This window comes from Carcharhinus amblyrhynchos, chromosome 35 (assembly GCF_965287045.1).
Source record: "Carcharhinus amblyrhynchos chromosome 35, sCarAmb.v2.hapA, whole genome shotgun sequence".
In the NCBI taxonomy this organism is placed as follows: Eukaryota; Metazoa; Chordata; class Chondrichthyes; order Carcharhiniformes; family Carcharhinidae; genus Carcharhinus; species Carcharhinus amblyrhynchos.
The window spans coordinates 9,400,041-9,413,372 of NC_137358.1; the positions used below are offsets into that span (position 1 = coordinate 9,400,041).

The window sequence follows — 13,332 nt, forward strand, 5'->3', positions numbered from 1 at the left end:
TATTTTTCTCATTTGAACGTGCAGTCTCCACACGGACAGTGACCCGAGACTGGAATCGAACCCGGGTCCCTGGCGCAGTGAGGCAGCAGTGCTAACCACTGTGGCACCCAGCCGTCATCTGCCGTGGTGGGATTCGAAACCAGATCCCCAGAGCATTACCCAGGCTCCCTGGGTTACAAGTCCAGTGACGATACCACTACGCTACCAGCTCCCCGGCCACCCTTGGGCCAATTGTGACCCTTTGAGCAGCAGATTAATGGCCTCTTTCTGCCACTGTAGAATGTCCATGCCACCCGGTAAGTCAGCCAAGCACATCCTGTGGCCAGTCTACTGGCTCGGTTAGGGTGGTCCCTGTCTCTTCAGTCATCCTGTGCCCAAGGGAGGGTGGGGATGTTTCCCCATCCCCACCCCCCACATCCCCCCCTACCCCCCCACCTCCACCTCCCCCAGCAAAACGGGGTAATCATCCCCCCCCCCAACTGTACATACCGGCCCCTACATCACATCCAGCCACAGAATTGTACAGTAGCCACTGGAGGAGGCTGTTCGGCCCATCGTGTTCCTGTCAGCTCTTTGCGAGAGCTGGCTCCCACTCCCTAATACCAATTCCCCCGAACCCAACTGTGTTTTTTTCCCCCCTCTTTTCAGGGGAGGTGAGGGTTTACCCACTTCTCTTTGAGAAGCCAGGATTGGATCTCCCTCCCCCCCCCCCCAACCCCGGCTCCCCCAGCTCCTGCCCCCGCCCCGCTCAGCGCATTCCAGTTCCAAGAATTTGGTTTCGAATCTGGGACACATAGATACACAGGATGGGAAATATCAAATTTATTTCACCCACCAGTTTGACCTCGAAAAGTGAGGAGCGGGGGGTGCGGTTGATTCACATTTATCCGAAAGGCTTTTGCTCTCTGGGCTGCGGGGAAAACATAGGACAAGTGGTGACGTCGCGCTGTGCTGGAACGAGGCTTTGAATCCTTACAAGCGCAGGCTGCCAACCAGCATCTGAGGAGACCTGTGTTATGTCACCTGGCTTTGATCTCTCCAGAGTTCCCGACTTAACAAAATGGAATGTTTTCACACTCGATTTGATTTGATTTGGTTTATTATTGTCACGTGTATTATCATACATTGAAAAGTATTGTTTCTTGCGCGCTATGCAGACAAAGCATACCGTTCATAGAGAAGGGAAGGAGAGGGTGCAGAGCGTAGTGTTACAGTCATAGCTAGGGTGTAAGAGAAAGATCAACTTAATGCGAGGCAGGTACATGCAAAAGTCTGACAGCAGCAGGGAAGAAGCTGTTCTTGAGTCGGTTGGTACGTGACCTCAGAGTTTTGTACCTTTTGCCTTGATGGAAGAAGGTGGAAGAGAGAATGTCCGGGGTGCGTGGGGTCCTTAATTATGCTGGCTGCTTTTCCCAAAGCAGCGGGAAGTGTGGACAGAGTCAATGGATGGGAGGCTGGTTTGTGTGATGGACTGGGCTACATTCACAACCTTTTGTAGTTCCTTGCGGTCTTAGGCAGAGGAGGAACCCATACCAAGCTGTGGTACAACCAGACAGAATGCTTTCTCTGGCGCATCTGTAAAAGTTGGTGAGAGTTGTAGCTGACATGTTAAATTTCCTTAGTCTTCTGAGAAAGTAGAGGCGTTGGTGGGTCTTTCTTAACTATAGCATCAGTATGGAGGGACCAGGACAGGTTGTTGGTGATCTGGACACCTAAAAACTTGAAGTTTTCAACCCTTTCTACTTTGTCCCCTTTGATGTAGACAGGGGCATGTTCCCCTTTACGCTTCCTGAAGTCAATGACAATCTCCTTTGTTTTTGTACTTTGCCTGCACGGTACCTCAGCATCATCTTGCAGTTCTTACTTCCCTCAGAGGAGGACTCGTGCAAAAGTGCTTTTCCCCTCTCCGCCAGTCACATCTGCTGACAGCCTGGAATGATGCAGTGCAGAATGAGGCCATTCAGCCCATCGTTTACCCGCCACCCCTTTCCAAGAGCAATCTAATGAGTCACACCTCTTCCCCCACTTCGCCATCCATCCGCAGCTCTGTCAAACCTTCCTTTTCATCAGCTCATTAAGGGTGGCACGGTGATTAACACTGCTGCCCGAAACTGGGTTCGTTTCCGACTTCAGGTCACTGTCTGTGCAGACTCTGCACGGTAAAAAAATGGTAAAAAATTGCAGCATGCTGCTATGTAGAGGGATCTGGGTGTCCTTGTGCAAGAATCACAAAGAGTTGGTTTGCAGGCACAGCGGGTAATTAAGAAAGCAAATGGAATTTTGTCCTTCATTGTTACAGGGATGGAGTTTAAAAACAGCGAGGTTATGTTGCAGCTGTATAAGGTGCTGGGGTGAGGCCACATCTGGAGTAATGTGTACAGTTTTGGTCTCCTTACTTGAGAAAGGATATACTGGCACTGGAGGGGGTGCAGAGGAGATTCACTAGGTTGATTCTGGAGTTGAGAGGGTTGGCTTATGAGGACACAAATAGTAGACTGGTGCTATACTCATTGGAATTCAGAAGAATGAGGGGAGATCTTATAGAAACATATAAGATTATGAAGGGAATAGATAAGATAGAAACAGAGAAGATGTTTCCACTGCCAAGTAAAACTAGGAGGCATGGCCTCAAAATAAGGGGAAGCAGATTTAGGACTGAGTTGGGGAGGAACTTCTTCACCCAAAGGGTTGCGAATGTGTGGAATTCCCTGCCCAGTGAAGCAGTTGAGGCTACCTCATTGAATGTTTTTAAGGCAAGGATAGATAGATTTTTGAACAGTAAAGGAATTAAGGGTTATGGTGAACGGACGGGTAAGTGGAGCTGAGTCCATGAAAAGATCAGCTGTGATCTTATTGAATGGCGGAGCAGGCTCGAAGAGCCAGATGGCCAACTCCTGCTCCTAGTTCTTATGTTCCCTGTGTCTGTGTGGGTTTTCGCCAGAGAAAGACGTGCGGGTTAGATGCATTGGCCACGCTAAATCTCCCCTTAGTAAATATACCCTAACATATTTACAAGCTCGGGTAAATATGTGGAGAGGAAGGCTAAGGACAGCAGATACATGGGAAACACCACCAGCTGCAAGTTCCCCTCCAAGTCACTCACCGTTCCGACTTAGAAACATATCGGCAGATTCTTCACTATCGTTGGGTCAAAATCACGAGAGGGGGGTCGCTGGACAGAGTAGATAGGGAGAAACTGTTCCCATTTGTAAAAGGATCGAGAGCGAGAGGGAGCAAAATTTGAAAGTGATTTGCAAAATGTGACGTGAGAAAAGACTTTTCCACCCAGCGAGTGGTTGGATTCTGGAATGGGTTGCCTGGAAGTGTGGTGGAGGCAGGATCAATCGAGGCACTCAAGAGGGCATTGGGTGATTATTTGAATGTGAAGGGGTGTGGGGAAAAGGCAGGGAATTTCCTCCCTAATAGCACAGTGGGTGTACCTACACCCCAGGGACTGCAGTGGGTTGAAGAAGGCAGCTCGCCACCACCTTCCCAAAGGGCAATAAAGGATGGGCAATGACTCGCAACCTCAAACATTGAGGGTGAATAAAAATGAGAGCTAGTTTTGGGCTGAGAAACCTGTTTCCTCTGTTTATTTACTTCTTTACATATTCAGGCTACCCACTTCAAAACAGATGGGGTTTTTTTGCAACCAGCCATCTCACTGTGGCAAAGAATAGACCCAGTCCAAGAGATATTGTACTGAGGCTGATAAGAGCTTCCCTTTGCTACACTGAGTCACTTATTGACAGGTTTGACGTTCTGGGCAGGATGTGGCCACTGACAATGGAAGCTCTGCGATGCTGAACTTTTTAACCACACTCTCTGCCAGACCAGTTAATGAGGGCAGTGCAAATGTTAGCAGAACTCCTCTCCTCTGAAGATGCTCCCTCTGGGCTTTTGACAGTTCCATTTCATCAAATTCCAATGCCAGTGATTTCTCCACCCCTCCCTTCACACGATCACCGAGTTGTTACTGAGCCGAAGGAGGCCGTTCGGCCCATCCTATCCACTCAGGCTCTCCAAACGAACATGCTGGGCTTGGTGCCCATTCCCCTGCCTTTTCCCCGCACTCCTTCACATCCAAATAATCACCCAATGCCCTCTTGAATGCCTTGATTGAACCAGCCTCCACCACACTTCCAGGCAACCCATTCCAGACTCCAACCACTCGCTGGGTGGAAAATTCTTCTCTTGCATCACATTTTACAAATTATGCTCCCTCCCGTTGTCGATCCTTTTAGGAGTGGGAACAGTTTCTCCCTATCTACCCTGCTCGCTCCCCCCCTTGTGATTTGGAACATCTCTATCAAATGCCCTCTTAGCCTTGTTGTCTCCAAGGAGAACAGTCCCCAATGTCTCCAATCTATCCTCAATAACTGAAACTTCTGATCCCTGGAACCATTCTTGTAAGTCTCTTCTGTGCTCTCTCCAATGTGTTCACATCTCGCCTGTAGCATGGTGCCCAGAACTGTGCACAATATTCCAGCTGAGGTCTAACTAGTGTTTCGTACAGGGTTCAGCAGAGGGGCAGCTGTTTCTCTTAGTGTTGCAATTAAAGCTATCGTTCCCCTCAAGTAGCCAGACAAAGTCACGGAGTGGAGTCAAGTTGTCATATTAACAACTGTAGAGCTACAGGACTCTGATCCAACCTTTAAAACTAATCAGTGTGCCAAGCTCAGTAGTACACAAGCAATTATAGTTTCAAATTCGATTACAAGTAATCAGCATATACCAATCAAAGTGTAGAACTTCATATATATTTTCCTGACATATGTTAATGATCTCAATCTTGGTGTGCAGGGGACAGTCTCACAGGTTGCAGATGACACGAAACTCAGGAGCATTGTAAACTGTGAAGAGGGAAGTGTAGAATTTCAAATTTGCCAACATCAAATCCAATCTGTTTGAGTTCATCAATTTCAGGTCATGAATTTTGCGTCCAGTTTCTATTGTGGTGATGATTCTGTTTTCCACATTTACATCTAAAATCACGGAATCCCAGACAAGGCCATTTGGCCCATCGAGTCTGCACCAACTCTCTGACAGCGAGAGTATTTTACCCAAGCCTTCTCCCCCTGCCCTATCCCTACAACCCTGCACATTTACCATGGCTAATCTATCTAACCTGCACATCTTTGGACACTAAGGGACATTTAGCATGGCCAATCCACCTAACCTGCACATCTTTGGACATTAAAGGGTAATTTAGCATGGCCAATCCACCTAACCTACACATCGTTGGACACTAAGGAGCAACTTAGCATGGCCAATCCATCTAACCTGCACATCTTTAGACACTAAGGGGCAATTTAGCATGGCCAATGCTCCTAATTCGCTCATCTTTGGACACTAAGGGACAATTAGCATGGCCAATCCATCTAACCTGCACATCTTTGGACACTAAGGAGCAATTTAGCACGGCCAATCCATCTAACCTGCACATCTTTGGACCTCCTTGAGATAGAGCCTGAGTTCATGCCCTTTCTCCATTCCAATGTTTTGTCTCACATCACCCTACATTTTGTCAGTTAATCTCACCCATCGCTGACCAGTCCTCTTGTTCTTTTCCCCAGTCCGGTTCCCTGCCTCTCACGGACCGTTTCCATTTGGGGATCGACATCGGGGACCCCTGTCTGGGTTTCCCTCACGTTGTTATGAGTGCGTTTCCCTCTGTTGTTTCGAGTGGTTTCCCCGCGGTTCGGGAGAACATGGCGGGAGAGCTGAGGAATCGAGAGATAGGGAGGCCCGTCACCTCACCCCCCCCCTCCGTGGTGGAGGCCGTGACACCGTGGGTCAGAGTTCTCCTCTGCAGAGAACCAGAAAAGAAGGAAATAAGCCATTTCTTAAAATAAAGTCCAACGTCAGTTTGCAATGTGGCCAAGTCGCTTTAGCTTGCCAAAACGAGGAGGGAAATTGGCCCCGTTTCCCCCCCCGTCTCTGAGCTTCTTAACAAAGAAGGAAAAGTGAACTGATGAATGCTTGTGGTTAGTGTATGAGGAAGTGTTTGCGATATTTTAAACCATAGGGGCGGCAGGTGGTCTCACTGGTAAAAATAGAGGGAGAATTTATAGGACATTTCCTACGCAACATTTTGGGTTTAAAGAACATTGTGGGTTACATTCAAAAGACAGTTATAGAGTCACTGAGATATACAGCATGGGAAACAGGCCCTTTGGCCCAACTTGTCCATTCTGACCCAGTTTCCTAAACTGAAATCAAAAGAGAAAGTGCTGGAAAATCTCAGCAGGTCTGGCAGCATCTGTAAGGAGAGGAAAGAGCTGACGTTTCGAGTCCAGTTGACCCTTCGTCAATGCGAGTCATCTGGACTTGAAATCTTTTCTCTCCTTACAGATGCTGCCAGGCCTGCTGAGATTTTCCAGCGTTTTCTCTTTTGGTTTCAGATTCCAGCATCTGCACCAAGTTGTGCTTTTATTCCTAAGCTGAACTAGTTCTCCTTTCCCCTATCCCTCTAAACATTTCCCATCCATGTATCCTGTCCAAATGTCTTTTAAATGCTGTAATTGTACCCGCCTCTACCACCTCCTCTGGCAGCTCATTCCATACACGCACCCTCCCTCTGTGTGAAAAAGTTGCCCCTCGGGTCCCTTTCAGATCTTTCTCCTCTCACTTTAAACCTCTGCCCTCTAGCTTTGGGCTCCCCTACCCTGGGGAAAAGACCTTGGCTATTCACCTTATCTATGCCCCTCATGATTTTACAATTCTCTATAAGGACACCCCCTCATCCTTCTAGAATATTTTACAAATTTTTGTAAGATTTGTTGGCCTGTGTTCGTGTTAACTGTGACATCGAGCATATCTCCATCCATAACTGCCGCAAAGCGTCTTTAATGAACTTACAGATAAGAATTCTGTACCAATGAATGGATTGTTAATTTGATTTGATTTATTATTGTCACATGTATTAACATACAGTGAAAAGTATTGTTTCTTGTGCGCTATAGAGACAAAGCATACCATTCATAGAGAAGGAGAGAGTGCAGAATGCAGTGTTACAGTCCTAGCTAGGGTGTAGAGAAAGATCAACTTAATGCGAGGTAGGTCCATTCAAAAGTCTAACAGCAGCAGGGAAGAAGCTGCTCTTGAGTCGGTTGGTAGGTGACCTCAGACTTCTGTATCTTTTTCCCAGTAAGAAATCTGAGGACACCAGGTTAAGTCCAACCGATTTATTTGATAGTAAACTCACAGGCTTTTGGGGTTTCTCCCTTTGTCAGGTGAATGGAGAGTTCTGGCCTCATATAACATATGAGCATATAACAGCACAGTTTACAGATTACTGATTAGAATGCGAGTCTTTACAACTAACCTGCTATTCAAGTCTTAAAGAGGCCGACAATGTGAGTGGAAAGAGCATTAAGCACAGGTTGAAGAGATGTGTATTGTCTCCAGACAGTACAGTAAGTGAGGTTTTGCAAACCCAGGCAAGTCATGGGGGTTACAGATAGTGCGACATGAACCCGAGTTCCTGGTTGAGACCGTCCTCATGTGTGCGGAACTTGGCTATCAGTCTCTGCTCAGCGACTCTGCGCTGTCGTGTGTCGTGAAGGCCGCCTTGGAGAATGCTTACCCGAAGGTCAGAGAGAAGGTGGAACAGAGAATATCTGGAGTGCGTGGGTTCCTTAATTGTGCTGGCTGCTTTGCCAAGGCAGTAGGAAGTGTAGACAGAGTCAGTGGATGGGAAGCTGGTTTGCATGATGGATTGGGCTACATTCATGACATTTTGTAGTTCCTTGCGGTCTTGGGCAGAGCAGGAGCCCATAGCAAACTGTGATACAACCAGAAAGAATGCTTTCTATAGTGCATCTGTAAAAGTTGGTGAGAGTCGTAGCGGACGTGTCAAATTTCCTTAGCCTTCTGAGAAAGTAGAGGCATTTCTTAACTACTGTGTCAGCACTGGGGGACTAGGACAGGTTGTTGGACACCTAAAAACTTGAAGCTCTTGATCCTTTTTACTTTATCCCCGTTGATATAGACAGAGGCATGTTCTCCTTGATGCTTCTTCAAGTCGATGACAATCTCCTTTGTTTTGTTGACATTGAGGGAGAGGTTATTGTTGTCAGTTCACCAGATTCTCTATCTCATTCCTGTACTCTGTCTCGTCATTGTTTGAGAGTGGTGTCGTCCGCAAACTTGAAAATCAAAGTGGAGGGGGATTTGGCCACAGAGTCATTGGTGTATAAGGAGTATAGTAGCATAATTCAATTCAAGCTCATTTTGTTGTCCACGTGGGAATTAATTTCAGCTACAATGATCGTTCACTTAAAAAAATTACACAACAGTAATGGCAATAAAAATAAACACAAGATCACAACAAGTCTAACTCGATTAAAAAAACATGTTGAAATTAATCCAGTGTGTTAAAATAATCAGTCAGTCAGCCCCATCATGACAGCATCTTCCAGACTTGCAATCTCTATCATCAGTTGAATGGTGGTTAGCACGGCTGCCTCACAGTGCCAGGGACCCGGGTTCAATTACAGCCTTGGGTCAGTGTCTGTGTGGAGATTGCACATTCTTTCTGTGTCTGCGTGAGTTTCCTCCGGGTGCTCCGGTTTCCTCCCACAGTCCAAAGATGTGCAGGTTAGGTGGATTGGCCATGCTAAATTGCCCCTTCGTGTCCAAAGATGTGTAGGTTAGGTGGATTGGCCATGCTAAGTTGCCCCTTAGTGTCCAAAGATGTGTAGGTTAGGGTGGATTGGCCATGCTAAATTGCCTCTTAGGGTTCAAAGGTGTGCAGGTTAGGTGGATTGGTCATGCTAAATTTTCCCTTAGTGTCCAAAGATGTGTAGGTTAGGTGGATTGGCCATGCTAAATTGCCCCTCAGTGTCCAAAGATGTGCCTGTCAGGTGGATTGACCACGCTAAGGCCTACTCCTGCTTCTACCTTTCTGAAAACATAACAATGTCTTGGCCAACACTCACCCCTCAACAAACATGACCTCCTCCACCCTCTGGTCACTTCCTTCGTTGACCTTTGTAGGGGCGGAATCTTGCTGCGTTCAAAGTGGCTGCCACCGACCTCACTGGCTGCAAGGCATTCTGGGAAGTCTGGAGGATGTGAGGGGCGCCGTTTGAATGCAGCTTCGTTCTTCACAGAGGAAGGAAATCGCCAGTATTTGATGACCACTATTATCGGACACTAGGAACTGCTGAGCCCTGTGATAAGCCGCTGTTACCGCTCTGACTCAGTCCAGCTGAGTCCAAGTAAAAAGAGGAAACAGCTGCTCTCCTGGCATCATCAAGAGGAACTCGCTGCAAGAGAGCGATTGCTAAAATTCCCTAATTCCCTGACTCATTTGCATAACAGGAAGCCTTCTTAATAAAGCAAGAGAGGGGAAAGATGACAGTACAGAGATAGGCAATGACACTTGTGCCAAATATACACAAAGAACAACTCTTAACAGAGAATTATAGAGTGCGAACAGTGCAGAAGGAGGCCACTCGGCCCATCAAGTCTGACACTGACTCTCTAACAGAGCATCTTACACAGGCCCATCCCTGCTCGACTCCAGTAACCCCACGCATCTGCTAATCCCCCCCTAACCTGCACACCTTTGGACTGTGGGAGGAAGCCGGAGCACCCGGAAATTTTTTAGTTTATTTAATAATGTCACAAGTTGGCTTACGTTAACGCTGCAATGAAGTTTCAGTGAAAACCCCCTAGTCGCCACACTCTGGCACCTGTTCGGGTACGCTGAGGGAGAATTTAGCACGGCCAATGCACCCTAACCAGCACGCCTTTCGGACTGTGGGAGGAAACCGGAGCACCCGGAGGAAACCCACGCAGACACGGGGAGAATGTGCAAACTCCATACAGACAGTGACCCAAACCGGGTATCGAACTTGGGTCCCTGGCATTGTGAGGCAGCAGTGCTAACCCACTGTGCTACTGTGCCACCCCAGCCAGCAAGTCAATAAGTTACTCATTCAAGTGCTCAGTAGATGTCAGTGGCAGCACAGTGGTTAGCACTGCTGCCTCACAGTGCCAAGGACCTGGGTTCGATTCTCCATTTGGGGGTCACCGTCTGTGTGGAGTTTGCACATTCTCCCTGTGTCTGAGTGGGTTTCCTCCAGGTGCTCCAGTTTCCTCCCACACTCCAAAGATGCGCAGGTTAGCGGGGTAAATATGTGGGATTTTGGCGATAGGGTAACTCTGTCTGTCGGAGAGTTGGCAAAGACTCGACGGGCTGAATGGCCTCCTTCTGCACTGTAGGGATTCTATGACTCTCTGAAAGTGGTGTTGGGTGAGGGGATGGTAGGAAGAGAGAGGACGGGAATATTGGACCTAGTTCAATGGGGAAGGCCTGGATCATCGATGCCCTGGAATCATCCCCGAGGAGGTCAAACATGACCGCTGACCAATGACCCGTGACTGAGCAACGTGGAGCCGATTTACTCACCAAGGAATTGAATGCGCTGAGAGATTTGGTCAGAAATGGTGTAGCGGTGCATCGGAGGGAGGGCACGAAACCTCCAAAAAACAAATAAATTAATCTTTTATGAAAACTATGTACAAAATATATTACAAAAGTTTTTTTATTTGAATTTTTTTATGAATTGTAAACATATTTGCAGAGATATTGCTCCTGTTTACCCAACTCTTCAAACACTACCTGCCCCACACCCCCTTTCGGCATGCCCCCACGCACAGCACCGAGCTTAGACAAGCAAATCGAGGAGTGTTGATTGGGTGACAGCAAGCTTGGTATCAACAGCGCTGTCGTTCAACAACATGAACCTCGGAGAGGGGGTGTCAGCATGGACAAGTTGGCCGACCCGGGTTTGATTCCCGGCTTGGGTCACTGTCTGTGCGGAGTCTGCACATTCTCCCCGTGTCCGCGTGGGTTTCCTCCGGGTGCTCCCGTTTCCTCCCACAGTCCCAAGGACGTGCTGGTTAAGGTGCATTGGCCGTGCTAAATTCTCCCTCAGTGTTACCCGAACAGGAGTGTGGCGACTGGGGGATTTTCACAGTAACTTCATTGCAGTGTTAATGTAAGCCTTACTTGGGACTAACCTGAACTTTCTTTGAACACCTGATTGCTAAGTATGCTGATGACACAGAGATAGGAAAGTGGGCCGTGACAAGGGTATAAGGAGTCTGCAGGGGGGGCATAGGTAGGGTAAGTGAGTGGGCAGAAAATTTGACAGATGGCATTCTGGGCGAGGGGGCATGATGGCACAGTGGTTAGCACTGCTGCCTCACAGCGCCAGGGAGCTTGGGTCACTGTCTGCGCGGAGTTTGTACATCCTCCCTGTGTCTGCGTGGGTTTCCTCCCACAGTCCAAAAGATGTGCTAAATCCTCCCTCGGTGTACCCGAACAGGTGTCGGAGTGTGGCGACTAGGGGATTTTCACGGTAAACTCAGTGACTGTTAATGTAAGCCTACTCGTGACACTAGTAAGTAATCTCACCTCGCCACATTGTAAAGGAAAAGTCAAATGTTCTCCGTCACTTCTGAATCCAAAAAAAGAAAGGCTGAGTTCCAGGAACTGACTGCGAGTGTGGTTGTAAGAGTGGGGTGTGGAGTTTGGGGGGGGGGGGGGGGGGATGGTGGTGAGAGAGGGCGGGTTTCTGAACTGGTTGCTATTTCACATTGAGGAGTCGCTCCCTGGCAGTGCCTACTGTTCAGTGAGTGATTGATTTGGTGTTGGGTGGGACGCATCTCGCGCTGACGGTCCCCGGTCCGAACTTGTTGGCGGCAAGCTGGATTATACATGTGGTCGGACCCTTTCCTGAACGGCACCTTGGACAGTGGGACATAGTGAGTAAGTTCCCCCCCACCCGCCACCAGTCAATCATGACCGTTCTGTGCCGAGGCACGAGCGTGCATTGAGATTTTTGAAACGCTTTTAAACTGATGAAGATAAGGACCTGGTTCTTCCCTCTTTGGGTCACTTTCTCTCGGGAGCGAAATGTTGGTGTGTCCCCTCGCAGTTCCTTTTTTTGCCAAGTAGCGGAGTTTTCACTCAGTTCCTGGGGCCAGTATGGTGACAGAGAAAGTTATGATGTGGGTATGCCGGCGTTGGACAGGCATAAACACAGTAAAAACCCTGACAACCTGGTGTTGTCAGACTTTTTACTGACAGAGAAAGTGGACAGAGATAGTGCCACTCAGTTAAAACCCTGCGTCGCAGAGTCTTTCGGGCGTGTAATCCACTCCTGTTAATAAATTCTCCGCTGTAGACTGACGTTAGTAAATGCTGTAAGGGTGAGTGCAGCTCCCTGGAGCTCTGTTAGCGCGTAACCGCAAGTCTAAACGAGGGACCCCGGCTCCAAATGACAGACAGCTCCCCGCAGGCACACTCCCCTTACTGGGACTGATCGGTGCAGCTGGGGAGCTGGATCACTTCGCGGCGGTTCGATTCCGGGGCCAGGATTCTCCGACCCTGCCCGTGGCTGGGATTCCCTGGTCCCGCTGCAGTGAGCGGAGGAGACTTGTCCATTCTCATTGGGTGCTAGATCAGGGGTATGGGTGGCACGTGGGTTAGCACTGCTGCCTCACGGCGCCAGGGAGCCAGGTTCGGTTCCCGGCTTGGGTCACTGACTGTGCAGAGTTTGCGCGTTCTCCCTGTGTCTGTGTGGGTTTCCTCCGGGTGCCCCCGGTTTCCTCCCACAGTCCGAAAGACGTGCAGGTTATAGGTGCATTGGCCGTGCTAAATTCTCCCTCAGTGTACCCGAACAGGCGCCGGACCGTGGCCACTAGGGGATTTTCACAGTAACTTCATTGCAGTGTTAAGATAAGCCTACTTGTGACCCTAATAAATAAAATAAAAGTGTTCCAGACTGGTTCCAGCGTAGGTAGAGTTGGGATCTGCCTCCTTGTTCCTCCTCCACCCACTCCCCCGCGCCCCCCACCCCACCCCCACCCCATTCCACCCCACCCTTCCTTCTTAGTGGACATAAAGGTCGGAATTCTCTGATCTTGTCCCACCGCTGCCAGCAGGAAAGGAGAATTTGGCACTCAGCCGAAAATCCATTCCCTGCAGCGGGACTGGAGAATCCCAGCCACCGCAGGTTCGGAGAATTCCGGCCAAAAGATCCTGTGGCCACTACTTTGACGGAAAAGGAAAAGAGATTTCTCCCCGGTGTCCGGGCCAATATCGAGCCCTCAATCAACACCAGTAAATAACAGATGATCCGGTCGTTATCACAGTTGCTGTCTGTGGGATCTTGCTGTGCGTGAATGGGCTGCTGTGTTTTTTGCCTAGCAACAGTGTCCACAATCCAAACAGTACTCTTTATGGTTGGAATGTGTTTTAGAATGTACGGATAAATTCAAATCTTTCTTTCTGCCCTTCAAATACAAGTTGTA

The 13,332-nt window shown here is 48.6% G+C and overlaps 1 protein-coding gene across 1 annotated transcript in view; it reads left to right on the plus strand.

The window, feature by feature from the left end:
• LOC145361546 (cytohesin-2-like) overlaps nucleotides 1–13,332 on the plus strand; it is a 57,171-nt gene that overhangs the window by 18,436 nt on the left and 25,403 nt on the right. The gene's annotated exons all lie outside the window — the stretch shown is intronic.